This window comes from Castor canadensis, chromosome 13 (assembly GCF_047511655.1).
Source record: "Castor canadensis chromosome 13, mCasCan1.hap1v2, whole genome shotgun sequence".
Taxonomy (NCBI): domain Eukaryota; kingdom Metazoa; phylum Chordata; class Mammalia; order Rodentia; family Castoridae; genus Castor; species Castor canadensis.
In genome coordinates, this window is record NC_133398.1 from 55193328 (window position 1) to 55214323 (window position 20996).

The 20996-nt window shown below is 35.9% G+C and overlaps 1 protein-coding gene across 22 annotated transcripts in view; it reads left to right on the forward strand.

Annotated features, from left to right (window-relative positions):
- Bnc2 (basonuclin zinc finger protein 2) overlaps window positions 1–20996 on the forward strand; it is a 420512-nt gene that overhangs the window by 229444 nt on the left and 170072 nt on the right. The window contains exon 1 of one of the 22 annotated variants that reach the window (XM_074051776.1): window positions 1–20996. This exon is cut by the window's right edge and continues 10581 nt beyond it. The exons of the other annotated variants lie outside the window; for them this stretch is intronic. The gene's annotated coding sequence lies outside the window, so the exon portion shown is untranslated. 22 annotated transcript variants of the gene reach the window in all.

Here is a 20996-nt window from a genome sequence, read left to right on the forward strand (position 1 = left end):
TTTCTGGAAGAGCTTTATTCCCTGGCTCTGTGACAACAGCGGAACCAGATAACATTGTGAATAGGAGAGAAAAGAGAAAAGTGGAGACTTCCCTGCCTTAAGGTACAGCAGTTCCAGGTGTTATCTCTCTGTGTGTAAGAACATCCTACAGAAATAAGTCATATTACCAGATGCATAAAGTGTGTTATTTAGATCAGCATTCTTACTGTAAACCTGCTAGAGGAGTCAAAATATTCGCTCATCTACTTACAATTTATAAATTGTGTTCAGAATATAGGTGCTTATTCAATATTTTTATATGCCATGTTGGTAAATGTAGTTTAAAATCCTCTTAGTTAAAACTGGAAGTGGAGAGTGGGCATTATGCTATTCTATAGACTTTTAAAAATCTTTTGTTATGGTGTTCCTACGTACCTGTACACACATGGTCCCTCCACACAGCTGTGTCCTTAGAATTTCTCTGTACCTGTTTGTTAGAGAAAGGTAAATGCACCTTTCCACATTCTCATTTAGCATCTTATGACTTGCTTCTGTATCTTTCATTTTGGTCTGTGTCCACAGGGTTCAATAGATACTAAGATATCATTTTGGTTATCTGAAATTTCTGTGATGATATTAGGTGGTTACAGAATTGTGTATCACAGAGTCTGGAGGGAAAGAGCTATTTTTAAGGGACCAAGAAGTTAGCCATAAAGAAATAGTACTTTTGCCAATAGAAACTCTGAGCAAAGTTTACCTCTTCATCAGTCAGTAAGTTAGAATTTAGGTATATTTAGTGTTGTTTGCTACTGCCAGTATTAACAATAATAATTTAGCTATGATCTTCATTTCTAGTGAGAGGGCTAAACCAAAGCAAAAGCTGCACTATTTAATTCAGAATTATCCTCTTTCTCTCTGGCTCTGTCTTCAAATGTATCCCTTTTTCATATAAATGGCGTCAAGCTTCATTGAATTTAGCTCTGTCTTGTTAAGTACATTAATGCTGTGTTCTGTCATTCATTACATGAGAATTAGTTGTCTATTACAAAGTGGGGGTTTTGTTTGGAGCCTGATTTTCATGGGAAGAAGGCCACACGTGGCTTAATTTCCTACGTGCATTGAAGACTGGGCTTGTTTATCTGTGAGTTGGTGTACACCACTGAAGTATCAAGTGAAATGTCAGCTTTACCTTTGGGAACTCCTTATTTTAAACAAGGAAACCTAAAAGAGGAGAACACTTATCACCTTCCTTTTTGAAAATCCCCCTTCCCTCTGTGTATTTGTCACATTTTTTAGTGTTCTATACAGTGTCCTTAGAGTGTGTTATAGAAAGTGTTAATATCTTAGAGCAGCAGTAATAATAATCCTTTTACTCAGTGTAATCATGTGCTAATCCTCTGGTAAGTCAAAAGTATTAGATCATTTGAAATTCATTGTGTCAGCTCAGTTGAAATAACTGGTATGGTGCTATAAACATTTAGAGAAAGGGAGTCTTTGAACCCAAATAATAATGTCAAATAGTTTGTTAGTGTTACATGTTCATGTTTAAGGGTTTCATAAGCTCAACCCATGAACAAGAGCATTTCAGTTTATATCAGCATGTAATATATTATTTTAACTGAAGGTTTATTTTTATTTTGTTATTTGGGGAAAGTTTCTTTCCTCTGGCACTTAGGGACTTCAATTTTATGGTACAGTTTTCACTCTGCAGTCACAGGGAGCCTGGTATGCCAGAAGGGTTTTTTTTAAATTTATTTTTATTTATTTATTTTTAAGAAAACTAATCTTGTTTTTTCCTAAAGCATTATGTTGGGCTTCTATTTTCTCCTTGCTCTTGTCTTCCATATTCTTGAGAAAAACATTAAGGGTATACATATTCCGTTCTGAACAGAACCACCCCTTCCTTGTAGTTTTTGTAATTCATTTGAATTATTCTCTTCTTCTTTTATTCTGAGCCCCAAGTTGATTTTAGATAAGATTAATAGTTACAGTGATTTTGGCACTTATCATATGGTAGATATTCAGAAAAAAATATTTTGAATTGCCTTACTTAAAAAAAGCTGGGAAATTTGGTGGCTTTACCAGAGTTGCTCTGTCAGTAGAAGAATATACTTGGTGATGAACCATTCTCATTTCTTCTTTCCTGAAAATCCGTTGGATTTTGAGAGTCTTTCTTCAGAGTTTTAGAACTTTTTGAACCTACAACTCTTTGTGCTCCTTATGTATGGAGACTGCTTAGCAGTTGACTAGCTGTTGACAAAGCATTGTGAGTCACTGGTTTTTGGAGGGCACATACAACTTTTAAGCATTTGGGCAAGAAGTCTCAGATAGAAAAGACAAATGTCTCTCCTTTCTAGACCTCATGTTCATACTCCTTGCTTCAAGCTGATCTTTGATTTGTAGTTTGGAAGAATTTGTAGATTTTCTAAGCCTAGGGTTTATTAAATACTGTAATGGAAGATTCCACTCCTCCTTTTTGAGACTGAAGTTTACAGAGCTTTCTGCTGATCCCTTTTGGTAGATAAGAAGAGCCCTGAACCTTGTTTCCAACACTGTGTCTCAGCTGCACTGCCGCATTCCATATGGCTGTCCTCCTCCTGGATCCTCCCCTTGAGCAGATTTTAGTAGTGAAAAGGTTAGTCTTAAAGAAAGCAGACCACAGGATAGCATTCTCTATGCTATTATAGAAAAGGCTGAAATCTGTGCAGAATAGCTCTGGAACTGAAATGTTGCTAGAGAGAAGCAATGTCGTTAAATGCAACCTGAGCATTTTCAGGCATATCCCAGCTGAGAGAATAAGGCTGCCAGATGGTCTGGTTTAAATCACAGAGACTGTGGCCAACCAGCAGAGGCTCAGCTCCCCATGGCCCCAGCCATCTCAGAGGTTGCATGGCAAGGAGGAGATCAGAATATCAGGCCTCAGGACACTGTCCTCACTGAGAGTCTCACTGGGGATGGGCTTGGGGTTTATAGACAACATTCTTACAAGTCTGTCTAGAAAGGAGTGTGTCTCAGAAAATTATTTTGGGTTACATTAAAATGGCAGCCCACTTTAGAGATTAGTCCAGGAATGACCTTTCTTGCATCACTAGGAAAGCACAGTGACAAAGAACACAGAGTCTGGAACTAGGTGGGTTAGGATTGAACCCTGTTTCTATCATTTGTATTAGTTGTGTTATATTAGACAGGCCACTGAAGTAACCTAAGTTCCTCCTCTGTCAAGTGGGGATAGTAATATCTATGTCCCCTATAGCTTAGATCAATTGTGAATATCAAATGAATTTATAGTACCCAGAATAGTGCCTGACACACAACAAGCATTAACACATGCTTGAGTAGTAAAGTAAAATAAAGTAAAATAAAATAAAATAAATAAAACTGGATGCTAAGAAGTGCTAATGCTTCAGAAAGCCACTAGTGAAAGTTAGCCCCTGGAATCTGAGTCTTCATTAAGGGTGACAGATTTTAGTCATCTTTGTGCCTGCCACAAAGACCATATCCAGTGCCTTGTACTCAGAAGCTTCTGTAGATAATTTTGTATTTTTTTGTGTGCAATAGTCAAAGTTTAGAGGGGCTGGCTCTATTGAGCAAGAGTGTGGGCTGTATAAGCCTTACTTTCATCTAGAAGTAGGGATGTTTTCATAATCCTTTTTATATTTTTCTGCTTTGCTTTCTTTGGGTGATACATTCTTTCTGAAGTACAATATAATTTGTCATAGAATGATGCTTTCAGATGCATTTTTTAAGCCAAAATGATTAACGTTCAGTTTACATCTTGCTAAGACGATACATTTCATCATCAATTTTAGTTCAAAAGCAGCCAACTCTTAATCCTTAGAACATCTTTCTTTTTGGGGGGAGGAGGTGTTACAGAATAAGCACCTTGTTTTGATTGCAGTGCCAAGATTAAAGTAGACTTAAAGGTAGACTGAAATTTATATTTATCAATGATTGTCATGACTCCATATCAATTTCCATGTTCTCAAATGTGCTATATAAATGGTTGTCTGAATAGGACTGCAGATTTGCCAACACTGTGATTTAAACCTTTCACAAATTATGTGTTGTAATTAAAAAAAAATGAACTCATATGTGACAAGCATTTTCTTATATGATTCTTCAAAGATGTAGTAACACTTGCATAGGTGGCAAGTGTTGGTTTCTGTGAAATGCTAGGGGATGCCACCTAAAAAATTCCCCGCATGTACCAGGACTTTCAGGATAGTTGTCAAATGTTATTAACTAATTATGGTGACCAGATTTGCCAACTTAATTGGAATTATCTTGATGTAATGGAATTAATATAATGGAACTGGACCATTGAGCTATCAAACTTGGTTTAAGTTCCGCATTTTCCATTGACCAGCTATGAGGCCTTGGTCAAATCCCTTATCTCTTTGACTCTGAATTTCCTTATCTGTAAAGTAGAGATGGTAATAGTACTTCTCTTACTCAGCTTTTGTGAAAAATTAATTCTTGTGTGTGAAGTACTTACATTGTAGGGGAGAAAAAAAAATCTTTTAGTTTTACTCTTCTAAGTTTTCAACTGTGGCCCCTATAAGAAAAAGTAGATGGAAAAGCATACAAATTTATGAAATACAAGATTACCTGATACAGGGACTTTCATAAACAAATGAAGACCTGAAGGTGAAACTTCTGGTGTTTTTATGCTAGGTTTGATGAAGAGTGGAGAGTTTGGGGATGGACAAAAAGAGGTGTGTATAAGAGAGTCAGCTGGAAGAAACTTAGCAAGGCCTACTTCTCATTTAGTTTCCTCCAGATGTGCCTCCATTTTTAGAGACAAGGATGCTCCTTTCTTCCATGTAAGGGAGGGTACCTCTCATATGACAGTCTTATGACCTGCTTTTGGGGAGGAGGAGAGTAGGGGAAGGTCAGAGTTCTTGAACCTGCCATTTCTAAAATTCCTTCAACTTAAAATACTCAGTGTGCCAAGTTGGCATGTTTTGGGAGTAGTATGTCCTGAACCCCATCAACCTGGATGTAAAATACGGAGCCTAGTGCCTTGCACACAGCAAAAGCTTGAGAAATGACCAATATTATGAAATTTAAGAATATGTGAGACAGAATTGTTAACTTACCTGCTGTATTACTGATGAGTCTTTCCTAGCATTCATTAATTGTGGCAGTAATAATGGGTTTATCATGTTGTATTCTCACTCTTGCAAGCAGTCTTCCTTGTTCTCAGCAGTAAATGTTGCCTAACTAGGGGGTGTGCTCAAAGGTGGTTTGTTTGGTTTTTTCTTTTCTTTTCGTTTTTGCAGCAGGTGCTGGGAAAGGGTCCCAGGCCTCTCTCATGCTAGGCAACCACTCTCCCACTGAGCTACACCCTGACCCTCTTGTGTGATATTTTCTTATATGCCATAAATTTAGATTTTTTAATTTGCCAGAATACAAAGAAGGACAACACTCCAGAAACTTTGTTTTTAAATGGTACCTGAAAATTTTAACCTTGCTTTCTTTTTATTTAGAAGAAAAAAGGTACATTTTAACATGAAAGTAAAGACATTTAACATTAATTGGATAGAATTATTTGGGTTTTTCCTTTAGGAAAAAACTAACAGTTGTTTTCCAAGTGGTTTTGTTCTTTTTTTAAAACAAAAGCAGTGACAGTGAACTGATTCCATTTCTGAAGCATCTGTGTATTGATTGCTTGCTCTGTGTTCAGCATTATACTAGGAATCAGGAGGCTAAGATGAGGAAGATGCCATCCTTTTTTAGTTAGGAGTTCACAACATTCATATCCAGGAAAAACATCCAAGTTTTGGCCAGTGACCAACTGTTTCTATAAGAATGTGACACCCATTGATCCCAGGATTTGATTCCCTCTCCCCCATGATTTTGTATTTTTCCTTCTTATGACCTTACCTTGTATTATTTTTTTCTCTTGTTAAGCTAAATGTCATGTGATGTCATGTGGACAATCAGTTTAAAATACACTGTCTGGAATCTGAGACAACTCATAAAATTTCACAATACTATATGACATACCCTGGTGACAAGTGTGCTTGTCACCATTCCTTCTGAGAAATCTCGGAATTGTCACAGTCTGCTGACTTGAATTTGTGGTTGTATATTCAGAGGATATAGGAAAGGTCCAGACTGTGGTAAGAGGTCTAAGAAACTCCTCCTTATATTTTCTTTTGTGAAAAGTATCAAGGAGTACTTGAGAAAAACAGAATCCAAGTAACGAAACCATGAAGAAAGTAGCCCATCTCCTTTCATAGAAGAGTTGGAGTTGCATATGACTTCTGTGATAGTGGTAAGATGCTTCACATCCTCCTAGCACTACTGATAGCCTTTGTGGCCTCCTTTTCTTTTTCTTTTTTTTGTAATTTAAAATTTGTTAAAGCAACATTTTTCTGGGTTGCAAGCATGAGCTGGATTTTTTTAGTATTAAAAGCCCAGTGTCAACTTAATGGTCAGGGTTGTAGATTTCTAATTATTTCTTTAACATAGTCCATTTGTGTCCCTGTGTGCTCTGCATTTTCACACAGCAAAAGACACTGGATCGTACTCAAGCTGGCACCCATAGGTATATGGCTTTTCTAATTGTATTAGTCACATGCTTGGATGTTCTCAGTGTTCCTCACAGTTCACAAATTTGAAATAAAACACTGGCTATCGTTTATTTTTGGCTCACTGTATTTTTCAGGCTAACTTTTGTAGGGGTGAAAGAACCTTCTCTTTCCTATTTAATAACTGAGTCTGCTGAAGTAAACTGACAAGAGATTAGTAGGAGAAAAGCTACATGAATTGACTATGGGCATGAGGGCATCCCAGGAAAATGAGCACCCACTAACCTGATAAGAATTAGAAACTTGTACATTCTCATCATGAGGAAGAGGGAAGTGGAGGCTGTAGGCACTTTCAGAATAAAAACAAATGATTTTTGTGAGACATGAATGGGCCCAAGGATCAGACAGTAGTCAGGGACAAAGTTCTTTCAGACTCTGGATGTGTTGTTAGCTCAGGTCTTCTGTCCCGCAGTCAGTATTCAGGAGGAATCAGCCTTCAGGTAGACAGTGGACTTCAGAGAACACCCTTGCCTGCATGTGTTGCTCCCTAGGTGATCTCAGTTTCATTCCAAAGCAGCATATTTAGTGGTATTTTCTGAGCCCCAATACTTTATAATCTTGTGGTCCTGATATTCTCTTTTATATTCTTAGAACAAGCCCTATGCTTGTTACCTGTGTTATCATTGGCAGTACACTGCCTTCTCCTTGGATGATCTTCTTTCTCTGTCTTGGTTTGTTGGTTTCATTAAATTACTTTTACATAGCACTGATAGTCTAGGTGAGGGTGTGTGTGTGTGTGTGTGTGTGTGAAGTAAAACAAGACATGGCCTCTGGCTTGGAGACCCTGAGTTAGTGCCTCTTGAAAGCCTCTCCATCTTCCAACCCACTTCTTTGCTAAGCCTTTTCTTACCTCCTCAAAGAAGTAGTCTATCTCCCCTGAACCCCAAAGCATTTGTTTATGCCTTTCTTGTCACATTGATCACTTTCTACTTTACTTTATAGTATAGTTATTTGTGGTCTGGCTTATCTCCCTACTGGTTTGTAAATGCCCTGAGGATGTATTTATGCGTATATATCAGGGTTTAGAATTCTTCTTTCCAAATAGTAGGTGTTTGATAAATGTTTATGCAATCGATGGGCTACAAAAATAAAAATTCCTGTTAAGAATTGATGAAGGGATCTTATCATATTTTAATATTTTGTACTTCACATTCAGCATAGTTGAGGGAGTTTGATCTTTAAATCCTGATGTATTATAAAGAATGGATATGGAGCTAAAGTCTAAGTTTGATACAAGAAATGTGGCTGGGGAAGGGAAAAGCAGCAAGAGACTTTTGAATGTGTACAGTATTGTATCACAAGACAGATACTAAATTTCAGGAAACAGCCTAATGAATATGAACACTTGGAAAATTAGTTGCCCATTCCATTAATTGTTTATTTGTGAATGAAAGGGGCGAGTCAGGCTGGACAGTTGCTTGGTTTCTGGAAATTGGTATGCTAAACTAATTCCAGATGTGTGGAGAGGGACCACATCCACAGTTTATTATGTGTAACACTTTGTTGCACAATTCATAATTTGGGCTTGCATTTTTTTGCTTCTGTTTTCCAGCACTTCATTTTATTTTAGTGTTAGATTTTGCTCTCTCTTCTACCTGCTGCAAAATAATCAAAAAGGAAACATTTAGTAATGTGTTCTAATTAAAGTTATGTGGTTTAGGTTAAGAATAAAAGGTCAGGTTCTTTTTAATAGGGAGAAGCAATTTTCTTAAGCTATTTATGTCATTGGGAAATATTTATATACAATTAATTCATATGTATGTGAATTTTGAAAATTTGGTTAACTTCCGTCAAAAATTGTTCCTTTAAAAATGATACCTGTTGAAACTGTTGTAGGAATTGGGGGAAGGAGGATAAAGGAGAACGGTGGAGGGGATGAATTCAAGTATGATGTATTATAAATGCCACAATGTACCCCCACCCAGCACAACAATAAAAAAGAATAAAAATTTGTTTCTTTATAGGAATTTAAAAATCCAACTTAATTGTCATTTCAGAGAATTTGATAAGCATGCATACTGAAAGTTGGATGACAGTTTTACTGTGCACTCTTACATGTTATTATTTCATAGCTAAAGGCTAAAACAGAAAACAAACAAAACCAAAACAACCTGGAGATATCTAGTCTTACCAGAGTGCAAGATTTTTTTCCGACAGTTTGAACTGTTTTTGGTCTTAATACAGTCATTTAAACAAAAACCCTTGACTGCATTGTTAGACTAACCATCCCAGCAACAGGTATCCCAGATCCCCTTCTTTGAAGCTATTTGGGAATTTGGAGTTTGATTGATGACCAGTCAAAAAATAGCATCAAATTGATGTCGAGTTGAATTTCTCCTTGTTACTTAAAAATGGCATTTGTGCCATCGTGTACTTTACAGATACTTTCCAGATAATTCACAATATTAGATGAAGTCCTGCTGGTCCCTCAGGAAAACTGTCCTATGAGCCTCTGTTTCATCTGCAGGTTACAGAAACACTTGCTGGATGCCTTGGTGACTAATTTGCAGTATCTGGCAGGACGAGTGAGAGTGCCTTTCCTTTGTGTTGTAACAAATATATTTTGGCTGCAATTTATTAACATAATTCAACACAACCACAGACATATTGTACGTATTAGAGCATAGAATTAGAACCATTTTTTGCTCATCACAGTCTCCTCTTGCTTGTACTTTTTTTTTTGACAAGGATCTGGATAATTGCTTCAACAAATGAATTGCTATGTTCAGTCTGTTTCTATAATTTCATAAATTGTTTTCATGCTAAAACCAAGCAAGCTTTCACTGAGTTAATACAAAGAACCACAGTATAATTACAGGAGCTGTATTATTAAAAAGTATGACAGAAATGACAGTCTGACAGCCACTTATTGTTCTATCACAACAAATTAACAGTCTCTTTTAAGTGCCAATGATCAACAGAATCTGTCCTGCATAGCTCATCTTAAAAATGGGTATACATTCATGGCTAATTATTATTCTAAGCATGTGTGTTGTCATGTCCCAGAAAAGACTGTGCATTTAGGATCTTCTGAATGTTGCCATTCTTGAACTCTGAAGTAAGGAAAGGTAAAATTTGTATTTGAGTAAGTGTTAAGTTAACCACAGAGTAGGTGGCTATTTAAAAGCAGGCACAATTTTTTTCCAGCCTCTACATTATATTTTCTTCACTGATCCCATTTAAATTCTGTTGAGTAAACTAATCAGAGGTATAGCTAGCTCTGTTTCAGTTTATAGGCACTTGTAAAGCTGATAAATTATGCTCATTTAACTATTTTGTTAATTTCTCACAGTAGTCTTACCCCTTCATTCTCATATCTATAGTCTGCTTTCTTCCCATACATAAATTGTTGGGATCCTCAGATTCCTTCTGGGGGTATTTAGGAAAGATGTTACTCATCGGCCATTCTTTTCAAGTTTTTGTGAATCTAATTATAGTGGTGCATCTGGCAGGCATGAAAACCATTAGATGAGCAAGGCTCCCAAATGCCACTCCATGAGTGTAATTTAAAATGCTTTGCATTCAGCACATCCTTCAGTTGTGTTATTAGGTACCGTCTCTATTTTTGTTACCCTTCTGGTAGTGTCTACGGGTGTGCTCAATCTTTTGCCACCATTTCTTCTCTTTCACCACTCAACTGTGTGACATCTATATTATGTTGCTAGAGCTTTTTCCCTGTAGAATTGATGGGAATAAAAGTTATATTTACCTACAATATGTGCAAGGTACAAATGATTTTGTATTAAGGGATAGAGTAGAGGTGATTTGCCATCTTAAGGGCTTATAATGAGCAGACAAAAGGCAGCAGAAGAACAATAGGCACACAACAAAGCCAAACATATTTTTCCCCACCTCTCAATTTAATCAAGACCAAGGTCAGTGAGAGGCCAGAGACCTGAGGATCCCAGGGAAAGATCAGAGTAGAAGAAAACCAGGTAAGGAGTGTAAAATATTATGAAGAGGTGGTATGAAGGTGGGGGAGAGGAAATGCTTCTATGAAAAAAAGGAGAAGACAATCAATCTTTCTGGGAGTTCAACAGAAAAGATTCTCCGGGTTAGCTTAAAAAAATCAGACTAGAAATGTGTTCCATGAATGAATTTCATAAGGCATAGTCCTGGCTACAACTCTATAGTCCCGGTGCCTAAATAGTTGGCTGTAACAAAAGGAAAGAAAAGTGACATCTGCCCATTTCCCTAAAGATAAAAGGATAACTTGAAGTTTCCTTGCAGGATGGGCATTGTTGGCTACTTACTTCTGTGTGCTCATTTTTTGTTTTCTAGTTGAATTCCAGACTTTTTGTCCTGCAGCTGCCAAGCTGACTTTCAGCTTTGTGCCTTCAGGCTCCTCCCTCAATTCATGTCCTCATGAGTAAGACTAGGTTAGGGGCACCTTCTCTGTACATCATGGTACCTTGTACCTATCCCTGTCTACTGTAGATGGCTTATTTTCCTTGTTTTGTAGCCTAAGATTCTGGAGGATACTGTCTGCTTCACACTATCTTTATCTCCAATCCCTGGCACAGAGTTGGCATTCAGAAAATATTTGTTGAAGTGATAATTTCATGTTGTTACTTTTACTATTAAAAAAAGCTCTCCGAGCCAATGAATAGTGGCTCTGAAGGGCCCCTTGGAGTGCTGTTTTCCCCAGCCAATCAGTGATCAGAGTTTGCTATACCTGGTCTATCCTGTCTCATTCAGACAGCCTGGGTTGAACTACTTCTTTCACAGGGATGAGTCCTAGGCATTAAAGAAAGAAAGAAAAATTCTAAAGTTCTCTCATGTACAGGAGACTAAAGTTGGCAAGGTTAGATATTTTGGAAGCACGGTCCCACAGTGAAAGTAAGTATGAAGAACATTGTTATAAATTCTATAAATTTAGAGTTTTGAGAAAATTTGGAGTATATTGCAACACATGTACATCATGAAAGAGGAAGTTGAAGTAGAGTTTGGCTTTCAAAATCACATGCTAGTGAATGACTGATCTGGAAGTAAGAATGCAGTTTTTTAGGTCTCCTGACTCCATGTTGAGTTTTTCTAACCACACCAACTTACAGTAAGACCATGTCAATGTATAAACTGTGTATCTGGAAACTATATGTTGTTATATCAGAATTTGATTTCTTTCAATGCTTATTTTATATTAGATAATGGTTACTCATTATATCAGCAGTTTTTACTTACCATTTACTATGTGCCTGGCACTGTGCTTGGCTATTTAAATGAAATGTCTGCCATGTTTATAAAAACCCTTTGTGAAAGTAGTATCATTCTGTGTCATAAGTGAGAATAGGGGACTCAGAGAAGGTAAATAATTTACAAATAACACAGTAGAGAGTATTTGAGGACTCTCTCTCTGTTCTTGGTAAATGGAGTTGAAGGGTAGACTTAGTTAATCACAGGTTTTCCTCTTTGCTGGCCCACCTTCTCCTGGAGTGAATTAGTTGTCTCAAGATTCTTGGCGTTTTCTTCACTATAAACATCACTTTGTGGTCTTTACTGGCAGTGGGGCCAGCTCATGCCAGGGGGATTTTGACACCAGAAAATAAACAATGGTCATCAGAATAAGTGAGGTGTCCCAGGAACCCTCTCTTACTGAATAAAAACTATTCTCACTAACTTTTCATGGGAGCCAAATTTCTTCATTTGTTTAATGTTTTTAACAAAGGTATCAGTTTTATTAATTTATGAATTGGGTCTCTAGAGCTTATAACTAGAACATGAGGGACATTCTGTCTGGTAGTCTTAACTGCCTAGACAGGGTAGGGAAACACCACCTCAGATTTCAAGAAGACTTAAAAAGAGGTTCATTTGATAGAAAAAACATTAGTGTAATATATATGAGTACAGTTCTGTGTTCAGGTAGCATTGTTAGTTTCTCTGCATATTTTTAATGAGTTAGGTAAGATAGGACAATCAAAAGCACCATTTTTTTGGCTTCGAAAATTTATTTCATAAGAATATAATAAAATTGTTTATTCATTTTGAAGTGTAACCTTTATTAAAGCTTCATGTGTTTTTATCTGAACCACCTGCCAAAGGGTTGTTGAGTTGAAATGGTAGCAACCAAATTTACAAGTGTGGACTTGGTCTTATGTTCCTTTTAAATGGCATAACTTATAGAAACACCACTCTTTTCCTCTACATTCCTTTATTATTTTCTTCATCTCTTTGTTTTCTCATTTTTCCCCTTGTCCCAGAGTACGTATTACTTTTATCTAATCTCCCTTTAAAAATCGAATACTTGTGTATTTCTCCCTTCTGATCCATTGGTCACCATCTCTGCTAGAGTGATTTTCAATTCAAAGTTAATCCCCTTAAAAGTATTTTTTCTCAAGTTTTTGTCTCTATACATTTCTTTAATTCATTGCTGTAAATATGTTAACTAATTAATAAATAATTTATTTTCTTAGGCCCTAAACTTTGATCATTATTGAAATTGTAAGCCTTTATTTTCCATTTTAGTAGTGGGTATTCTAAATAACTAGTGTTTCAAAAAGGTTTTGAAAGGTTAGGACTGACTTCTTATTAAATGTCACTAAGTATATCAGTGAGAACTTTGAGCCCGAAAATGCGAGTTTTCATTCCTCTAGTCTCCTTTGCAATACACTTATTTTGCAAAAAATAAAATTCTTTTCCATACTTCGTTTTTGTTTTTCATATACTCCAACTTTGGGTTCTTCCTCTGGAAATGAGAGAAAGTTCTGACCAGTCCATTTTAAACATTAAATAAGGTAAACAAAATTATGTAGCAGTTGTGGGATAAAAAGAAAGGTTTCAAAACTTAGAAGTGGTGAGGCATAATGACTTAGAAACTGGAGAGTGAATTAGACTGAGAGGGTTAGGATCTTGGCTCTGCCTTGGGAAAGTTGGTTAATGTCTCTGTTTGTTTGCTTGTTTTTAACTTGTAAAATTAAGATAGTGATACTGAGATACCCTCCAAATAAGTCAAAGTCAGGGTTAAATGATGGTTAGAACATTGTTCCTTACATGGGAAAGTACGTAAGAAGTATTGACCAGCATTATTAAACTCTTAACTCTGCACATGATATATGAAACAAGCAAAATAAATAAAAATATATTTAGAAACACAAAATCTTGATGTAGGATATTTCCTTTCTTCTCCTTATTATTTTATTTCTGGTGAATTAGGAATATGCTGTATTGACACAATCTATTTTACTGTGTTTCAGCAATCGCAGTGTTAAATGTACTATTTTTTGAGATAATGAGTTGTTCTTTGATGTGCATGAGGGGACATTATATAATGTTAATGTAGAAAGAGATGTGTCTGGTAAGAAAGTTTACACTCTGTTTTTGTTATTCCCATGAATGAGGAGATTTATTTGCTGCAATAGTCTTATTACTTTTACTAAAACACATAAAAACTGACACCCAGAGTATTTTTGTGTTTTGTTTTACAAGACTTGTTTCCTTTATCTACGTAAGATTGACTTAACATAAAATGTACTGTTTTAAAGTATACACCTTAGTGGCTTTTAGCATAATCATAAGGTTGTTTAGCCATCACCACTAGTTTACAAGATCTTTTTAATTGAAGAGGATTTATATTTAAGATACTTCTATTAATTTTGCTCTAAGTTCAAAGTATGTTATGCAGCTTTAGAAAATAAAGTATTTCACAAATGTATGTGTTAACCTGTAGTGAATATTAGTGAAGCATTACTTTTTAAATAACATTTTTTAAATGTTAAAAGTGTCTGTGTGACAGAGAGGTATTCTAATTGATAGTGACTAAACATCTGTTTTATGAATTACATTTCTATTGATCAAGAAATGGTTAGTGTTTTTAAAATTATGAAATAATTAGAACACGATAAAAAGGATTGAACATCTTGTTAACATCCAAATCAAATAAAACTCAGGCCTTTAATATTATTTTTCTAAGAAGATTTTATTCAGTATACATAGTTTTATTTACTACAGTTTAAATCCTACTACAACTATGTATATTTGATTTGTTGAAGGAAAAATTGATAATTCAGGGGCTTGAGGTTGTTGCTCAGTGTTAGAGCACTTGCCTAGTATGTGGAAGTCCCTGCATTTGGTCCCCAGCACTATAGAAAAATAAAAATAAAATAGAAAATAAAGAAATTGGCAATTCCCATGAAATGTCTGAACATATTAATAATCAGGACTATGACAGAAATTTTTTATAAAATGTTTAATTTGTGGGAGGGTGCTTAAGAAACACCTAAAATAGACCTAAATGGAAAATTAATAAACTCAGCTGCGATTATGAGTAGTAATGTTAACAGCAGTTTTGGGGTATTTGGTTATATCTAAAATGAAACTATTACTGAAAAATCTTCTTTATAGCCAGATTTCCTAGTACTTCTACCCTTCTGTATCTTTTTAAAAGGTTCAATCCAGAAAGGATGCTCTGAGTATTGGCTGTTTCCATTAGAACGTTTGAAATAGATAATGTTTGTGTACATTTATATTTATTGCTTCAAAATCATACTGTTCAACTGGGTAAGTTTGCACATAGGCAACTACATGGAACTTTTGTGGGTCAGGTTTTAAGACAAGCCTGATTGTTAAAAAATGATTAACATATTTTAAAACTCAAATATAATCCTAGGAGCATCCTTTCTGGGCTGAGCCTTTTAGAAAGACACACGGAAGTACTATGAAACCTGGCTATAAAGGTTTTTCAGTAATACGAAATTTTAATATACACTGATTAGAAGTCTTGTGTAACCTTAGTATTCTATCTCACGCTGTGAGTGGAAGTTTTGTTTGACTGTTGGGTAAAATGCTGGCTGAAAGCCTCTGGCCTGACTTTGCAGCAGGGTGTGCAGTCCTGTTTGCAGTGCTGGACTTCATCCCTTCAGGGACTAAGGAGGAGTACTGCTTTTGCTTCTTGATAAAGTCAGCCTATTTAATGCTGATTTGACAATTACAGGCAAAAAGGTTAACTGTGAACATCTTTTCAAACCATGGAATGCTGCTTCAGAACAATATGTTAGTAATGAAATTTCTTGTTTGTAGGGATTTCTAAAAGTTTCCATGGATCAGCCATGGAATGTTCCTAATATATACAGTGAGATGGCTCCTTCCACTTCTAACATATTTAGCTCATCAGTTTTAGATGATATTCCAGGGAGTCGAGGAACAACATAAAGGAGAGAAGCAGATGAAGTGAGGATCTGGCAGAATTAAATATAAAAATCCATCTTCCTAGAGGCAGTTAATACAGAAATGTAAAAATGTTCCCATCTGTCTAAGCCATCAGTTTCTGATGTCGTCCCTGGAGGAAGTGGCTGAAGAGTCATTTCCACCTAATGGGTTGTTAGGTTGCCTCTGTACAGTAAGTTGGTGGTTGCAGCCCACTTCCTCTAAGACAAAGGTCTATGTCTCTAAAACCCCATCACAACTGACACTAATTGGCATTGCTGTCGGCCCCGAACTGTGAAAGCAGGCTTGAGTGGGCAGAGTGGGGCACACTGATGGGGTATGTGGCACCAAGGGGAGAACTTCTCAGATTTTGCTAGTGGGTACATACATTTTGATTTTCTTTCTCTGACCCATGTATGCAGTTTATATCATCTTCAGCATTGTTAGTTGACTTGGGAAAAATTTGTGAAGCATCCTTTCCCTCAGCATTATGACATTGGAAGATAACCTCACCTTATATAGTGTAGGGACTTGAAATATTAATACCCATAAAAATCTACATTAAGTAAATAAGATTATTATTAATAAATGTAGTGAATAAATACACTGCTTTTAACTTGAAGTTTTAACCCCTCTAATAAACTAATATTTTTGTTTCTTCTTCTTCTTTTTTTTTTTTATTTTTAAGTCAGAAACCAGAAGAGGGCATGTTAGTCTTTCAAAATTCAGTTTGGGAGCCATTTGACCCAATTCAGTTACAATGTACTGTAAATTAGGCAAAGAATCTGCTTTGTATTCATAAGAGTTATGAGTAAAGGAATTAGTTGCTATAAGGGGTTTGGAATGATAAAAATATGAAAGTAAATTAGCTCTCTTTCCTTAGGAAATTTTAAGCATATCAAAACTTCTATACTTTAATGATTACATAGATGAGAAGGAAGAGAAACATTACTGAGCACTTCCCTATATGTTATCGTCTAAAGTCTGCAAAATTTATCTGGTCCCCTGTTTTAGAGAATTGTGACTACATTCATTGCCAGTTGTAGGCAGACACTCTACATTCTTAAATTCATATTGAAAAGTAGGGGAGTGGTGGCAGTAGAGTGGAAGAGAATTACTGTGAGAATTGATTAATCATATTAATCATTTATGTCTTTTCCCTGCATCCATTTAAAATGAAAATGGATAGCGATTTAGGTACCTAGACACTCTCTCTCTCGCTTCTTCCTCCTCTCCATCAGTTTGTGTGTGGCGTATGATCTTCCTTCAACAGTTGGCTTGAGCTTCAGCTCCCTAGGAGAGGCTCTGCTTTCTTACCTTGGAAAAGCTCATGAGGCCTTCCACAGGAAATGCTTACTTCCCTCACAGTGTCCAAGGGGATGCATAACTTTGGGATTTCCCTTCACCCCTCAAATCTTTTAAACAAAGCTTTTTTTTGCATCTATGGTTATTTGTTCTGTTCTCAGCACAGTCCCATGTCTCTGATGGGTGCCACTATAGTGTTAACGTAATAATTACAGGATGTAGACTTGGGTACTTGAAGCAAGTGAGGTGCCTGGGGTATGAAATCTTGAGATTCTAATTCATTGGTTGTGAAGCTTAGTCCTGGACCTCTGGACTTCTATAAAGCTCCACAAATGATCCTGACATGGACCTGTTTTCTTTTATATTGAATAGGTAAGGGTTTTGTTTTGCTTTGTTTAAAGAAGTAGAAGCATTTGGCCTACTGCTAAAGAAGATGAGATTGTGTTGTGAAACCTTGTTTTCTCAGATAATTGATAAATCTCATCTTTAATTTAAAGATTTCCCTCACCCCAACTAAGATGTCTAAACAGTGAAAGAAAAGATGTGATGTACCATCACTATTTTCTGTGATTCCAAATTAAAGCAAGGTGCAGTTTCCCATTGGAGGCATTATTAGCACTCATTTTACATTTCTCACTCATAGATTGATTAGGGGAGAAGTTGCTATTTTAACTAATTCATTCAAGAGTCAAAATTAATTTTCATGGGTATAAATATTGAAAATGACATTTTGGTAGTTAGAATATGACTGGATGACTATTGTGTGCCCCTAACCCTAACATTTCCTAACCTCTGATTAAGGAGTAAAAAGTTGATTTTTTTCCAGAACATTAGTTCTCTAAAAGAAAATAAATACTGAACAAATACACATCCACTTAAAATTCTACCATTTCTGCTTTATATTTTTTTCCTGAAGTGCAGCATCTGGCAAGATATGTCTTGGTGTTAAGCAACTTGAACACAGGTAATATATTTTACAATTAAAATAATGGCCTCACATTTGCAGGATATGATCAAACATAAAATATTAAAACATGCTTACCAACAGCTGTATTGTTATCCAGCTAATGGTTCAGTGAAAATCATATTGAATTGTGCTTTCCTGATCTATTTATGGTTCACTCAAATGTAACACACTAATTATGCCACTAGGGTAGGAGACAGCCAACTTAGAAACCATTGAGGTACTTTGCAGAAAACCTGCTGATGTCCAGTTTCATGAGCTGTCATATCTGTGGTATCTATTTAGGGACTGTCTTGGATTATTTAAAATACATATGAGGTCTAGGTACAGGTTTCTAAATATATCAGAGTTCTAAACTCGAGTGATTAATGCAACAACACATTGTTGGTTCCTTTCTTGTTCTTCATAGATGACCAAAGCTGATCTGTATGTATTTGTTTAGCCAGTACTGTATTGGCTTGTCCTTCAATCTCATATTGAAGAAGCAGAAGCAATGCAACACATGGAAATGTTGCCCAAATCCCAAACAAAAAGTTCAGATGTAATGAAAGTATTGAGCATCTTTTAATATATTGTTTGTTTTTTATATCTTACCCACTACTAACCAAGATTCTGTAGCAGCCTATTGGTTTGATTCTTTTCCATGTCAGGAAAGCAGATTGGTAGGATTTCAAATTGAATTTCTCAGACTACTCTGTACCTTTACTAAAAGACAAGCTGAGGCAAACCTCTATTTGGAGAGGTGTTAGAATGGGGTGTGTTTTGTCACAACAGGCTGTTGTATGTAGGCTTTTGTTCACAGACATCTCTGTGTCTGGCAGTAAGGGGAACGAATATTAAATTTCTACTTCTTTCCTTTTGATCTTAAGAGAGCTATAAATCTATAGTAAGGGTTATGACTTAACCCTTCAATTACTTGAATATTTTTGACCATAAGCTCATGTCCATAATCATTTTGCCTTCAAAGTATAACTAGGAGGGATAAGAAGGTATATTTGTTAACTTTGTTTTTTATGTTTCACAACTTTTATCTCTGTGTTTGGAGTAGTAAAGTCTTAGTGAATGAAGATGTGAATGCTTTGAGCATGATAGGCCACATATTCTTCAAATATGCTACTTGTAAATATTAACTGACTTTATGCAGTGAGAATAGATTGTAGAGATTTAAAGTTTTACATATAGCTGTCCTTCAGGTATACTTGTATTGTTAATATATTCATATTTAAGCCAAAACTCATTGGATAGTCGAGGAGGAGTTAAGGAAATAATATTGGAAAATATGTATTTTGAGGTATAGCTTCCAAAATATTGGAATGTGTGTCACTTAATTTTGAGGTAAAAGCGGTAGGTGTTGCCTAAGGAGTTAATACCTTGCTGTGACAGGGCCAGTGCCTGACTCTTGAGTGGCAGTTAAGTTTCTGCTTTTTAGGTTTCAGGCACACTGAGATCAAAGTAACTTCCAGAAAGAGAGAAATGGTTATGATGTTTGAGAAGGGTTTTCTTTTCTGTAGTGACAGGGAGACCTATGATTAGAATGTAACTAGAATTTCCTAGAAGAACCAGGCAGGTGGCCTTAGAAGAAGGTAGTTACTGTCAGTGTCTCTGAAATGTCCTTGCCCTGTAATGGTGAGTCCATTCTGTCACAGCCAAGCCTACCTAGTTTCAGCTCTTGTCCTTCTCATCTGAATTGGGGAGAGTATGCAGGACATATTATGGTGGTAAATGCATGCTGAATGTTTCATGTGAATGGCACAGCACCCATTTGCAGACAGTCCTCTCTCGAGTTTGTAGCTAGTATCCAGTCACAGATAAACAATTTAGGAATTTTATTATTTTTTGGGGGGGGCAATTTCATAGAATTTTACCAAAATTAAATCCATATAAAAGCTTTATCTGCTGCCACCCCCAGCACGATGATACTCAGAAATATCAGTTTATTGTAAATAATATATTGATAGCCTCTTAGCAGTCTAGCAGATTTCAATTTTTTAGAAAGTTGTTATGGAATAAAAAATTTGATTGATAAATGTTGTGTCTAACCAATGACATGAAAGCGTAGTAACAAAGACTATACTTCATTTCTTTTAATTATCTATGTACTATTATTAACATTCCAGCATATAGTTACTTTCTTCAGGTAGGCACACAGGATCTCTTTGTTCAGAGGCATATATGCCTGCACTGAGACAAATTGCTAGTTTGCTGTCCTAATTATTTAATGAAGAGATTCAATGATGTTCCAAAATGGAGATTTAAATCCTCAAAACTGGAGAGGACAAAATAGAAAACCAGGCGTGGAATAAAAGAATATCACCTTTATATGATAGATAAATTACGATATTTAGAGTCAAAACTGACTTTGTACAAATAAGAGCAGATTTATTCTGTATACTAAGATTATAGACACAAATGATATAAAAGTGCATGTAGATAAAGCTTGTGCTTTCTGGTGTATAAAACACACATCTAGATATTTGTGCCCATATATAGAGTTAAAGGACACTTTTCCATGAAATAATGCATTTCTTTTAGAATTCCTGTAGATTTTCATAATTTTTGAAAACATTTCTATTGTAACTTACATCAAAAGGGCAGCCAGGGTTTTTTGTGTCTGACTATACATATGCATTATAAAAAAGTGAGTCTACTGTAATTACCAGTTTGCAGAGCGAATTCCTGCAGGGTTTGTACTCTCCCCATTAGTAAAAGAGATAAGTTGAAATGTATTAAAATTTCACTGTACAACTGGGAGTTTTTGTTCACAGTAAATGTGTTAATGTTTCTTCATTGCTTGACTGTTTGTGTTTAAATTTAGGCAGCGTGCCCAACAGGGACAAAATTATAGGATAAAGCAATGTATAAAAGAAAATCCTTTAGAGAGCACCAATAAGGCTCTTTTTAAAAATAAGCAGTTATATATAATAGTACATGGCTGTAGCCACAGAGAAAAGTTTTATCTGTCTATTTCAGAATTATTGGAATTTTTCTTTCCCTTGTGTAAAAGTTAAGAGGAC